Source organism: Macaca thibetana, chromosome 15 (genome assembly GCF_024542745.1).
Source record: "Macaca thibetana thibetana isolate TM-01 chromosome 15, ASM2454274v1, whole genome shotgun sequence".
Lineage (NCBI taxonomy): Eukaryota > Metazoa > Chordata > Mammalia > Primates > Cercopithecidae > Macaca > Macaca thibetana.
The window spans coordinates 20,754,339-20,768,570 of record NC_065592.1 but is presented as its reverse complement, the minus strand read 5'-3'; positions in this window follow the sequence as shown (position 1 = coordinate 20,768,570).

Here is a 14,232-nt window from a genome sequence, read left to right as displayed (position 1 = left end):
AATAGGAATTAATCTGGATGACATTATGATAAGTAAAATAAGCCAGGCACAGAAAGAAAAATACCACATGATCTCATTTACATGTGGGAATCTAAAAATTCAAATTCATAGAAGGAGGAAAGAGAAATGGTATGTTGATAAAAGGTATAAGAATAAGTTCAGAAGACCTATTGCATAGCATGGTGGCTACAGTTAATAACAATGTGTTATATACTTGAAATTTTCTAAGAAAGTAGATGTTAAGTATTCTCACTACTACACACACACACACACACACACACACACGGATTATTTGTTTGTATGAGGCGAATTAGCTTGATCATAGTAATCATTTCACAGTGTATATCAAGGGCCAGGTATGGTGGCTCATACCTATAATCCCAGCACTTTGGGACACCAAGGCGGGAGGATCACTTGCGTCCAGGAGTTTGAGACCAGGCAACAATGTGAAACTCCGTCTCTACAAAAAAAAGTACAAAAATTAGTCAGGCTTTGTGGTGCATGGCTGTAGTCTCAGATACTCTGGTGGCTGAGGCCAGAGGATCACTTGTACCCAGGAGGTCTACTCTGCAGTGAGCAGTGATCCTCCTGTCACTGCACTCCAGCCTGGATGACAGAGTGAGACACTGTCTCAAAGAAAAACATCCAAAAACACAGAGAAACCCCCCCCAAAACAAAATTTAAAAAACAAATTATTTTGTACACCTTAAAAAATATATATGTTATTTTTATTTGTCAATTATACATCAATAAAGCTGAAAAAATTAAGTTAGCAGATTGGCAATTTAAAAAATATTTTAAACAAAGCTATGTATATAAAATTATTGGCAAATACTCATCAAATAAGTGTTTAATACATGTTTCTGGGGAAATGAGCCTCATAGTAATGTAGTGTAATTACCATCTCATAGTAAGTGCTCAATAAATGTTAGACTCCTCTACCATGCCATGTCACAAATTGTAGATTGACTTTAATTTCTGAAAGCCTCCACTATCTTGTTTACTTTTCACATTAAGTAAATGCATTTATATGGGAGTTGTTTTATTGCCTTTCTGGTTTTAATGCTCAAATTCTGTCTTTGTTTTCCCAAGCCCACCTGTGTTCCTTTCTATAGGTAATGAATCTCCCTTCAGGTCTTAGAGTTCTTTTTGTTGTTGTTGTTGCTCCTTCTTTAAAATTGTAGTTTTTTTGCATGAGAACTTCAAAAAAAGTATATAAAAATGCAAGGTTTTTTGACTCTTGTCACAATTTAAATTAAAAACCAGACTAGTGATGTTAAATCCAAAAAGGATTTGGATTACTCAGCTCCATTTCTTTTATTTGGTGGCAAGAAGGGGCAGCTACATTTTTTGTAGCATTGGCTTTATTTCCCTTTGTTGCAAAGAAATCTAAGTTCAATTACAGTGCCACCTGTGGCTGCCAAGTATGACATATGAAACTGAACACTACCTCATGTAGTTTCCAACCTTAAAATTCCCTAGGTTAATTAATTTTCTTACTCCTATCATTATTCATTTCTTTTTTCTTATCATTGCCTCTACCACGAAGTTTTAACCAGAATTGTGTATTACAAATAGCAATGGGCAAATTCAGAAGAACCAAACATATAAACTTCAAGTTATCTTAATCATCTCTATTAACCAAGAATTGGAAATTTGGGAAGTCAATAAGTAACATTTCCTTTTTCTACCCTTGCCAAAATGAACTTTTCTGCAGAGGAGGTTTTGAGTTGTCCGACTTGCTCTATAGCTGGCTATATTTATTTTTCAGGATGTGATAGGTTATATTGGACAACAATGACAACATTTCAGTGGGCTAAAGAAAAAGTTTAATTTTTGTGATATTGCATATCCAACAAGGATTGGAAGAGGGGGAATCTGCACTTTGGACCCTAAGAGGCCCAGCCTGATGTTGAAATTTGAAGACAAAGAGATAGGTGGAAACACGATTCAAGAGAAGGTGAACACACACACACCATTGTTACTATGGACAGAAGGTGGATTGAGGTATGTGGCTTTGTGTGTATGCACAATGGTCTTCTTCACATTTAACCCTGCCTTATCTCAGCTAATGAGATAACCTTTCAGCCAATGGCAAATAACGTTATATCTACAGAGTGTTGACTCAAAATGTTGTATAGTTTTTACAAAAATAAGGCTAGCAGTAAAAGCTATAACTTACTAAGGATAAAATTCTAGACACTGTGGAGCAATTTACATGTAACTTCTCTTTAGTTCTTAACACATAGATGCCATATTCACCCCATTTTTCAGGAAAGAGAAACTCCTCTAAAGAGGAGCCACTAGTTTAATATTAGAGATTTAGTAACTTTTACAGTGTGGTAGCAAATAAATGCATACATTATTAATGAGAACACATTAAAATAATACTAATGGTTTAGATATTTGTAGTCATTTAAAATTTATGAGATTATTGTGTTTGCGTCCATCAATACAAATGGGATTCTGTATAATTCTGGAAGGTTAACAGAGCAGGGAACATTGTTTTCATTTCACAAAACAGAAAGTCATAACTCATAGTAATATAATACTGTGCAATTGACAAAACATGTTTTTATATGTCACCTCACTTAATCCTCACAGCATGAGGTGAAGAAGAGAGGATAAGGAATGGTAGAAATGAAGAGGAGTGGGGAGAGCTGTAACACTTTTCATTTGAGATATCTCACATACTTTGAGTGAGTGCAGGTGAATTACCTCCATGTCAGAGGAAACCCCCATTCCTCTGGAATCATGTGTCTGTGATGGAACTCTCACCTGACTAACTCATGATCTTTCTCTTTATTCTTTCAGGAAACAGTGGTTTATTTAATTGGTGAGTGTTAGACAAGAAATTGAGAATGTCTGCTACTTTTCATCCCTCCTGAAACTACTACTATTTTTAGAGGTGCCTAAGGTGTTGACCTGCTCTTTGGTAGGTGGTAAACTTGCCTTGCAAACTCTTCTGCAAAAAAGGCTTGGGATCTTTCCATTAGTTTGTAACTGACTAGATTTATCAGTCCAGATTGGCTAGGTTATGCTGGGTAACAAACAACACCAACATTCTAGTGGTTTTTAAATAAAGGTTTAACTTCTGCTCATATTGCTCGTCCAACAAGTGTGAGGAGAGACACAGCCTGATGGACACTTAATCTTAACATTCTCAACTGTGATTACCAAAGCAGAAAAATAAAACACATTAAATTACATGCTGGCTTATGAGAGCTTCTGTCTTTAAGTGACATGTGCACTCTCATTCATAGTTCATTGGCCAAAGAAAATCAGCTGGCATGGCTAATTTCAAAGTGGTAAAAAAAAAAAAAAATACAATTCTTCCACATGCCTAGATGAATGAACTACAACACATGTGGTGAATACCATGGTGAGTGTCACAGTGAATCAGTGTAAAATATACAACTCAATGGTTTTTAGAATATTTGCAGAGTTGTGTCATCATAACCACAATCAATTTTAGAATATGTTTATCAACCCCAAAAGAACACCATATCCATTAATTGTCATTCTCTACACTTTTGATTTAATGAAAACTAATCAGATAAAAAAGAAAACATTACTTCATTTGTAAAACATTTGATTTTACAAACAATAACATGTGTATTAGGAAAGAGGAAGCATTTAGTTCCTTTGAGCTATAGAAATGATTTCAAGGTCTTCAGGAAAGAGTTGGGCATGAGGGGATGTGTTCTCCTTTGTGTCTGATTTTCCCATGGATTAGAGGTTTGCTGACATTGTGTCTTTTGTCCTCTTCCAAGTTATAGTCTGCTTCTACTTTCTCCTAAAACAGTATTTTGTACTCAAATCTTACTTCTAATATTCCATGTTCTTATTTTTTTCTCTTCATCACATTTCAATATTAAAGAATTAGCATGACAGTTTGAATGCATTTACACAATACCTAACGGTAAAATTAATGTTAATATCATTGTCCTATATATGTGCAATTACCTGTATTTACACAAAGTTTCATCACCAAATTTGGCTCATTTTAACTTCATAGTAAGTTGTAAGATACCTATAATTATCTACATTTTACAAATGAGAAAATAACACTCAGTGCTAGAGGTAGAACCTAAACTCAGATCTACTGATTCCATGACCGGGGGTCTTCCCTGTAATGATTTTAAAATATCACTTCTTATGGAATTACAGAAGAAACAGGCAGGACTCTTTTAAAATCAGTAGTTTCCATCTGATTCCAAAAGACAAATTGACTCAACATATTCCGTACTTATTTATTAGTTCCAAAGTGACAGCCGGGGCCTCACAGATCCTTTGGCTCTGAAATGCGGAGGGAAAACCTGAGTAGAAAAGAACAACAACAAAAAAATGTTATCAAAGCAGAACCAGGGATTACGACAAACTTCAGATCAAGGCACATAAATAAGATGTCAGTGAGAATGTCAAGGCAGTTGGGTCGGACACTAGGAAAGCATAGATGCAAAAGAGAAAACGGAGTTAAGGAATCACGTTATGTCAGAAATACGGTCAGCATTAAATACATTTTCCTGAAACCAGAGAATAGAACAAGGCAGAAAAGATGAGGCATAACATACCAAGGAGAAAACAATTCTGAGACAAACTCCAGAAGCACAGTATCAGTTTGGCAATTAGCATGGGTCTGTAGTTATATACATGTTTTCTTAAAAACAAAACAAAACAGCCGGGCGCGGTGGCTCAAGCCTGTAATCCCAGCACTTTGGGAGGCCGAGACGGGCGGATCACGAGGTCAGGAGATCAAGACCATCCTGGCTAGCACGGTGAAACCCCGTCTCTACTAAAAATACAAAAAATTAGCCGGGCGAGGTGGCAGACGCCTGTAGTGCCAGCTACTCGGGAGGCTGAGGCATGAGAATGGCGTGAACCCGGGAGGCGGAGCTTGTAGTGAGCTGAGATCCGGCCACTGCACTCCAGCCTGGGCGACAGAGCGAGACTCAGTCTCAAAAAAACAAACAAACAAACAAACAAAACAAACAAACAAAAAAAACATAGCTTTGACACTTACTAGCTACTTGGCTTTGGGATATTTTCTATCTTATCTGAGTCTCAGTTTCTTTGTTGTTAAAATGGAGATGATAATATTTATCTCAAAGTTGTATTGTGTTTCATGACCACATCAATTACATATCCTAACTATGTGACTCCGTAACACCCTACAATTCACATTAATAAGAGCCATTACTTTTACCCACCTCTAAAATGCATGATAGCAACAACTGTGTGTTACTGATTATTGCTGCATTCACAATGTTTCCTGGCAAACAGAAGTCATTCAGGACATTTTTATAGAATGGTCTTGATTAAAATTACATGGATGACGTACACGGCATATAGTAGGAAGTTCACAGATGTTAGATTTATTTTGCTCTAGAGCAGAGTTTAGCAAACATTTTCTGAAAAGGACTAGATAGTAAATATTTTAGATTTTGCAGTCTATACAGTCTCTGTCAAAACTATTCAACTCTGCTGTTGCAGTGTGTAAGCAGCCATAGATAATATATTAATTAATGAGCATGGCTATATTACAATGAAACTTAACTCATGACAAGATAAAGAGGGCCAAATTTAGCCATACAGTCATACTTTATCAATCCCTGCTCTACTGCATACATTTACATATTACCTGCTATAGCAAAGGCTACATTTAAAGCTTCTGATCCAGTGGCTTGGATGTGCTGCTAGGAAAATGTTTTAATGTGGTTAAAAAGAGTGAGCAGTAAATTATGACTCAGTCTCACAGTTAGCTATTTCTCTCCTTGCACCCTCTCTGTACTCCTGTTCCTCCGTATCATGTGCTTCACACTCTTAATTTCACAGTAAAATGTGTTTTTTCTTTTTTTTCATAAATAGCACCAAGGAAGACCTCCACCCAATTCAGTCTGAACTATTCTGAATAAATAAAATACATACGGATTTATAAACTTTAACTTCATAATTCTAACAGGCATGAAAATATGTTCCTTTTATTATTTTTATTGAAAGTAAATGAAGGTTGGGCTATGCATCCTCAAATTGCTTCCCATGTCATCTTTGACACAAATGCCTTTTGTAGTGATTGTAAGTAAAACGTTTCCATTTATCATACTAATTATCTTATAGTTTTTTTCCTCTTTGAGTCTTCTGAATCTAATTGGAAACCATCTTGGAACACACATGTTGTGCAAAATGAGATACCACTATCTATATCTTGTGCCTTTTGTAACAATATAATAAAATTGTCACATATTGATTGCCGGAATCAATACCAGGACATTTACATACATTTTCTGATTTAACTTTTGTAATATGGGCAGTCATTTCAATTCTATAGGTCAGGAAGTGGTGACTCAAGAAAGGAAGTAATTTGCCTAAAATTACAAGACTGGACTTTCAGACTTTCAGATCCCAACATCTTTATACTTAAAAAAAAATTCATCTGCACTCTGCGTGTTCTATTTTAATATATGTTATTAGAAAATAAGAGTAATTCTCTCTCTCTCTGCCTCTCTGTGTGTGTGTGTGTGTGTCTGTGTGTGTGTGTGTGTGTGTACACACACAGAGGAACGAAATAGAATGATATGAATGCAGCATCTGGCCACATCTCAGGGATGTTAAATTGGAATCCACATTTTAACAAAATGTCTAGTTAATCCCTATTTATATTAAAATTTGAGAAACACTGAGTTAGATAAGATTACCCTTATGTCACAGATCAAAATCCTCAAAAACAAAATGTTTTCCAGCTCAGATTGTGAAGAACTTTCAAGTTTTGTCAAGCAATTGGGACAGTAAGTATAGCAAAGTTTGGGGGGTATTCATGGTTACCAGCTCTCTGCTTCGTTGAGCTCACTGTAACAGCAGATGGAGAATACTGGAGAAGAGAATATAATCAGCCCCCCCATACCCATGGGTTCCACATTCGTGGATTCAATCAACCTTGGATCAAAAATTAAAAAAAAAAAAAACACACACGACAATAAAAAACAACACAAATCTTAAAATCAATAAAGCTTAACAATTATTTACATAGCATTTATATTGTATTAGGTATTGTAAGTAACCTGGATATAATTTAAAGTATACAAGATGATGTGCATGGGTCATATGTAAATACTATGTCATTTTATATAAGGGACCTGAGCATCCACAGATTTTGGTATCCTGGAGTGGGTGTTGGAACTGATCCCCTATAGCTATCAAGGGACAACTGTATCTGATAAGGCTTCCTTATCAGAAGCCTAGCCTAGAACAATGGGAAAACTAAGAACTGGAGTCTACTTTTTTTTTTCTCCCTAGAGAAAATCAATTAGTTCCTTCCAGAGAGGGTCTCTGATACCCAGAAAGTGCTGTTACATGTGGATGCAGGCATTGTTTTTCAAGATACCCGTTATTTGATAAACCAGATGTTAGTCTGACTAAAAACAGTAAAAACAGAAAGAACCTCTTCACCCGAGAAACATTCTTACACATTCTCAAAGAATCCTCCTTTGAAGAATATTTTTCTACCACATGATAATAATATAGGTGGAATAAATAATCTAAAGGAGCAAATCTATTTCCAAAATCTCCTCCCTTTCATTCTACTTTGATATTCCATTGATTCTTTTTTAAATCCTTTCTTGTCTTCTTTTCCGTCCTTCCCTACTCTCACTGCTTCTGGCTCTGCAGGAAATATTACGCAATCCCTACTTTTCCTGTGCTACCCACCCAAACAACAATGTCATTTCCTTATAATAAGACTACTTGAAAGTTTAAAAGGAGAAATAATAAAAGACTTATGAGCAGTTCAAAATTGGTACCTAGTATCTGTGCAGTAATGTTCATATATATTCTTTAGAAAAGATCCTCAGGCCCTATTTATTTTCACCTTACTTTTAAGTAAATGGAACATGTCTGTGTTACTTGTTTTTTATCATTATAGAAGATAGGCAGAATCAGCACTATTTAAGGTAAGTTTTAGGCAAATATACAATGAAAACAATAAGAGGGACTGCTCCAGGTATGCAACTAATGGAAGAAAGTAAGAAATGATACAAAACAAATAGAACCAGGCAGTAATAGCAGAAGTTACAGCATTCTGAGCCTTCTAGAAAGAGGTTGAAATGATTCAACATGCACATGAATGTTTGTAATGATTATTCCGTTTCATAATATAATACTTCAATTATGTGTAATATGATGCAATTACTAAAAAATAGAATATTAGTAAAGTAACTCACAGAAGCTTCTATCTAAAATTGTTAAATTAAAATTTAAAAACCATTTTTGGTCTGTAGGGAGTTATATTTGAGTTATCTGGAGAAAAATAAACTTATGACGGATAGCATAGTCTAGTCCTCAGACATGTTGAATAAAACAAAGATTATCATCTCTTTTCTTGAGTATTCTAAAATATTCAAAGTCTTTCTAAAACATGTCTCTTAATTGATCTCCAGAGAAACTATTTGTGATTGATGGAGAAGGTAGCAGAATATCAATTTTATAAATGAAGATATTGAGGATAAGAAGGTAAATTGATCAATGCAAAAGAACTAAACATAGGAGTTATTATTACATAATATTTTTTTTGCTCCAACTATTACTTACCATATCAACAATATACTTTCACTTTTCCATTTTTTTTCCAATAAATCTCTCAAAAATAAGTAAGCTTTTGAAAATGTGGCTGGATGATTAATTAATTAACTTAATGATTAATTATGATAATACTATATGCAAACATCAATGATAATGAAAATTTTTAAAATTCATTGTCAGTGTTTCTACAGTTAGCAAAGATTTAGGGAAAAATAACTGTTCATTAAATATTTATATATAACCAACCATGCGTGTAAGGTGTAAAGATACATGAACAAGGAAGGTAAAACTTCTGGCCTCTAGGAGCTCACAACTGACACCAGTGGTTATTTTACTCCCCCCAACCTCCACAAGAGGACGTTTGTCGATATCTGGAGAGAGGACATTTGCTAATATCTGGAGATATTTGTTATTGTCATACTGGGATGGTGAGCTGGTATTGGAGTTATTGGCATCTAGAAGGTACAGACCAAGGATATTGTTAAACATTATAGAATGCAAAGAATAGCTCCCTTCAGTAAAAAATGTTCAGGTCCAAAATGTCAACAGTACCAAAATTGTAAAATCCTGGCTTACATCAAGAGGGCAAATAATTACAAAACAAGTGCATGGATCAAGACAAATCCCTGTTGGAACCCAAAGGAGCAACAAACTCTGGCTGGGCAGGAAAGAAGTTTCATGGAGACAGTGTCCGTGGGCTGTGTCTGAAAGAACAGATTCAAATAAAGTCATCAAAGAAAAATATACATTAAAAAGTTGAGATCTAAAATAGGCACCAGCATTTCTCAAAAGTTCTTTCCAGGGAATACTAAGATATATAGGGGCATAGGATTATAAAGGTATTAAACACACATGCATACACACACACACATACACACACACACACACACACACTCTGTTAATCCATTTTGCATTGCTGTAGAAGAACACCTGAGACTGGGTAATTTATAAATAAAAGAGGCTTATTCGACTCATAAGTCTGCAGTCTGTACAAGAAGCATGGCACCAGCATCTGCTTCTGGCCAGGCCTTCAGGAAGCTTTTGCTCATGGCAGAAGGTGAAGGGGGAGCAAGGCGTGTCACATGGCAAGAGAGAGAGCAAGAGAGATGCCAGATTTCTTTAAACCATCAGCTCTTAAGTGAACTGATAAAGAACTCACTCTTTCCCTTGGCAATGGCATCAAGTCATTCATAAGGAACCTGCCTCCATTACCCAAACACCTTCCACCAGATCCTACATCCAACAATGGAAATCACATTTCAACATTAGATTTGGAGGAGACACATATACAAACTCTCTCTCTCTCACACACACACACATGCACACACACACGCGCAGTTATGCATACACACAGATTCCTGAGGTCAGAGTTTGAGCAAAGCAAACTTAATCAAAATTAAATAAGATTCTTTGCTACATGATTTATTATAACTTTAAGATGCAATTTTCCAAGAGGAGAATATAGTATTCAGCATTTTCAAAATATATTTAACCAGATACATATTGTTTTAGAAATGCATCTCTTGTGATTAGTGTTACATGGATCACAGCTTTAAAAAATGACATTTTAGACAGTAGGAGATCATTTAAGGAAGTTAAACAGAGGAAGTGGTCTGAGCAAATGTCTGATTTTAGAGGGTAAGTAGTAACTGTGCAGAAATGGACTGGGGACACACCTGTAGTGGGAAAGAGAAATGAGTGATGAGGGACCAGTTAGAAGGTTATCACAATAGTTAATGGAAAATTAATGGAGTCGCATATTAAGGCTATGGTTATTAGAAGACGGTTGTGAACTAGACGTGAGGGCTGTCGTCTAGATGAGAGTAACACCCTTTTTGCCTCATCACTTGCCCTTATTTTCTCCTTTAATTTATTTTGTCCATGGAAGAATGTCCATCCATTAGCAGAATCACAGCATAAAAGCCATACTCTTTACGTATGCACTAGGCTTGGGATTTCAACCTACTGTAGACCTGCAACTAAGACTCTCTCAGGCACAATTCTCATTCACTAAGTACTGGAGTGAAGCCATTATCCCTAAGTAAGGCAGGTTGTCTTTATAAACTGCAGCCTTGCATGTTTGCACAACACACAATCTTCAGCTTCTGAGGCCCTCTGAATGGTGGAAAGTTTGGCAGCTCATGCATCACTGAGCTCCTTGCTACATGAAGAGCTCCAAAGTTACTGAATAGTCCACACTGCACCATAAATTACAGGGTAGTTATTTCTTAGTTATTTAGCAGTTACAGTGCAATTAGTTCCACTTAATGTCAACTTTTGCCAATACATCTTCCATTAGCCTGAAAATTATAGCTTGGTTCTGTAACAGCCGTAATATGCAAGCGGTTTCCAGACTCCAGCTTGCATCTGGGAGGGGAAGGCAGGGAGAAAATTGCTACGAAAAGCAAGTTGTTTTGAATGTGGATGACTGATCCTCATCCCAATTCAGAAGCCATCCACTGACAACCTGGCAGCCCACTTCTGTATCAGTGACTGAAGGAGAAGTTTGGAGGAATACAATGTCCACAGCTGGAGAGTATGGTATAGTTGATGAAAGATAGGAATAAACTTGTCAGTGCTGAAATCCTGAGGTCTGACAAGGTGAAATCCAAGCTGTGCCACCCTCTGAGTATATAGAAGGCTTGGATTAGTTCAGGTTTGTTACTTAGTTCAGAGTTTACCAACATACAATTTCATTGTTTAGCTCACTTTCCCACTGAATGTACAAAGGGATTACACAAACCACACTTACTTTGATTTTATCCAAAATTTAAATAGCCCATGTAGCTTATACTTTACAGAGAAAGATTTTAAAGAAACATGGCTTTGCACCTCTCTCTCTCTCTCTCTCTCTCTCTCTGCCTCTCTCTCTCTCTTTCTCTACACACACACACACACACACACACACACACACACACACAAAATGGAGTGAGGTTTTATATAACAGGCTTTTCTTTCTTTTAACCTCTACTGGCTTAATCCTTCAAAAGGTGCTTGGGTCATTTATTAAGGACTCAAACATAGCATATATTTACTAGGCACTTACTATATGCCAGCCATGATACTAATAATTTTGAATTATCTTATTTCATAAGGTTGGTATCACACTATAATTTCCCTTTTTAATAAACAAGGACTCTTAAGTACTGGAGAAGTTAAATAACTTCCTCATGGAGTAGCATTTGATTTCAGGTCTTCTGGAATCCAAAATCTATACTCTTTGTTAAGCTATATTCTTTAATTTTAATTGAATAACCACTCGGTATGAACCAGAGAGTGGAAAAACTAAGTAATCCTAGTATGTAACTGGAAGGGTCAGGAGGTTACCAAATAGTGTGTTTATTTGCACATGTGTGCATGCATTCAGTGTAATTTAAGTGTAATTACAGTGTTTGCCAAAAGGACATCTGTTTTGAATGATGACAGCTTTGTTGTAAGCACATGTGGCTTCCCACATACGAGGTCAGCAAGAGCCGACATTTCTCTGTTGTGCTTTCCTTTGCTTGCGTGTTTCTTGAGACCCTGATGCTGTCTTGCTTTGATTTATAACTCTTTGTTTATATTTGCTGCCTTCCACTTATCTCCAAGGTCAGAGGCTTGATGTTCCTCATCTGCATACCCCCTTGGCCACCATAACACATGATCTGGTAGAGCAGCACACACAGTAACAAAGGACCTGGACTATGCATGATCATAACACAGATTTAATGGCATTTCTAAGCCTTGGTTTCTTTATTGGAAAAAAATGGGTACAATAACCTACTTTATAGGAGTTTTGTTGAGGCTAAATAAATATATCGTGTAAAGACTTTAGCATCTGTTAACACAGTATATTCACAATGAGTGGCTAAAATTATCATTCATAAGATGAACATTTTGATAGCAGTAATAATAGCCTATTTAGATTATAGAAGAAGAACAAATAAAGGGAATTTTAAAAATGTTCAGTTGTCCAAAGAATGAAGATTAAACACAACAAAGAATAAACCAGCCTCTAGTGCATTATACACTCTTGTCCTGTGTTTTCCTTTGTCTAAAGGAAGGTAAAATGCTTACCTCAATTGTTTATATACAAGAGCACGTGGCTTATCAACCAATGCAACCCAATGAGGATATAGCTCCAATGTCTATCTCTACAAGCATCCAGACCAGTGACGAATGACTTCCTCAGATTCAATCAGCAGATTTGCAGTAGAGTATAAAAATTTTCCTCCTTGGTCTCTACCTTAACTCTTGTTACTAATAATACCACAACTGTGGTGGTCACGTTACATCCATTATCTCAGTAGCTCCAAAGACAACCCATACGATCAATAAAACTTTTATTATTTCCCCTTATTCATCTTCATATACTGAGCTATCCAACTCAGTGGCTTATTGGTAATGACTTTTTGGCAGTTATTGAATATTTGTTGAATAAATGGAAGCTAACTATAAAGTAAGTTTTATGTTTAAGTGACAGACAACATTTAATCAAGCAATCAGTCAACCAATACTCATGAGAGTCTTACCCTGGAGAGGAAAGTTATTACTGAATAAACCCGGTACTTTTACAGCACTTTCAAACATTGTATTAAAATTAAATATGACAACAAGTGTTCTGATTAAACTTATATGTGGTATTTAAAGTAGTTCAACTCATAGAAACAGAAAGTGGGATGGTCATTGGAGGTTGAGGAAAAGGAGAGCTGCTATTTTAAGGGTACAGAGTTTCAGTTTTGCAAGATTAAAAAAGTTCTGGAGAGCTATTTCACAGCAGTGTGAATATACTTAACCCTAGAGAACTGTACACTTAAAATGTTTAAGATGGTAAATGTTAAAAAACGTGTTTTTTTAACCACAGTAAAGGAAAGAAAAAAAATAAGCATGACCTTTTCAAAAACTTAGAGCACAAGGTTAAATATGAAAGTTTACAAATACATTGATCCTCCACCATTGTTTCTGTCTCCTAAATCCATAGATTTCCTCCACAGAGACAACAGCTGTTAATGATTTCTGTGTTTCCTCTCAGAGAGTCTAAAACATACGTGTGTGTGTGTGTGTGTGTGTGTATCTCTATATATATATATATTCATTTCTTGTCTTTTTACACTGAAGGTGTATCAGGATTCGATCAGAGGAGATCCAGTATGAGACACACATACACTTTTATGCACACATACACTAATACATGCATACACACAGATATGCATGTGCAGAGATTTATTAGGCAAAACTAGTTTATCCAATTGTGGGGGCTCACTGAACAAATCAGAAGTCTGTAGGACAGGTAGTCAGGAAGGGAAGATCACATGCAAATTGGAATTGCACAAACACAAGATGAAACCCATTGTGCACAGGCAGTGGTCAGGAAGGAAGATCAAGAAAGAACAACTATAGATCCAGTTGTTTGAGGTATCTGCCTTAGGAAGTTCCTGAGACTTCGTAAAGGCCTTCCAGGTGACTGAATCAGGGCCACACTCGGTAATCTTCCTTTTATTTAACTAAAAGTCAACTGCTTAGGGACTTAAATCACACCTGTAAAATCACTTCACAGTAGCATCTACGTTCATGTTTGATTGAATAGTCAGAAGAAAGTGTGGATATGCTACAAAAAGAGGCCACAGCTTTCTTTATATTTCCCAACTCTCTTGAGAGAATATTCCTTACAGTTCTCCC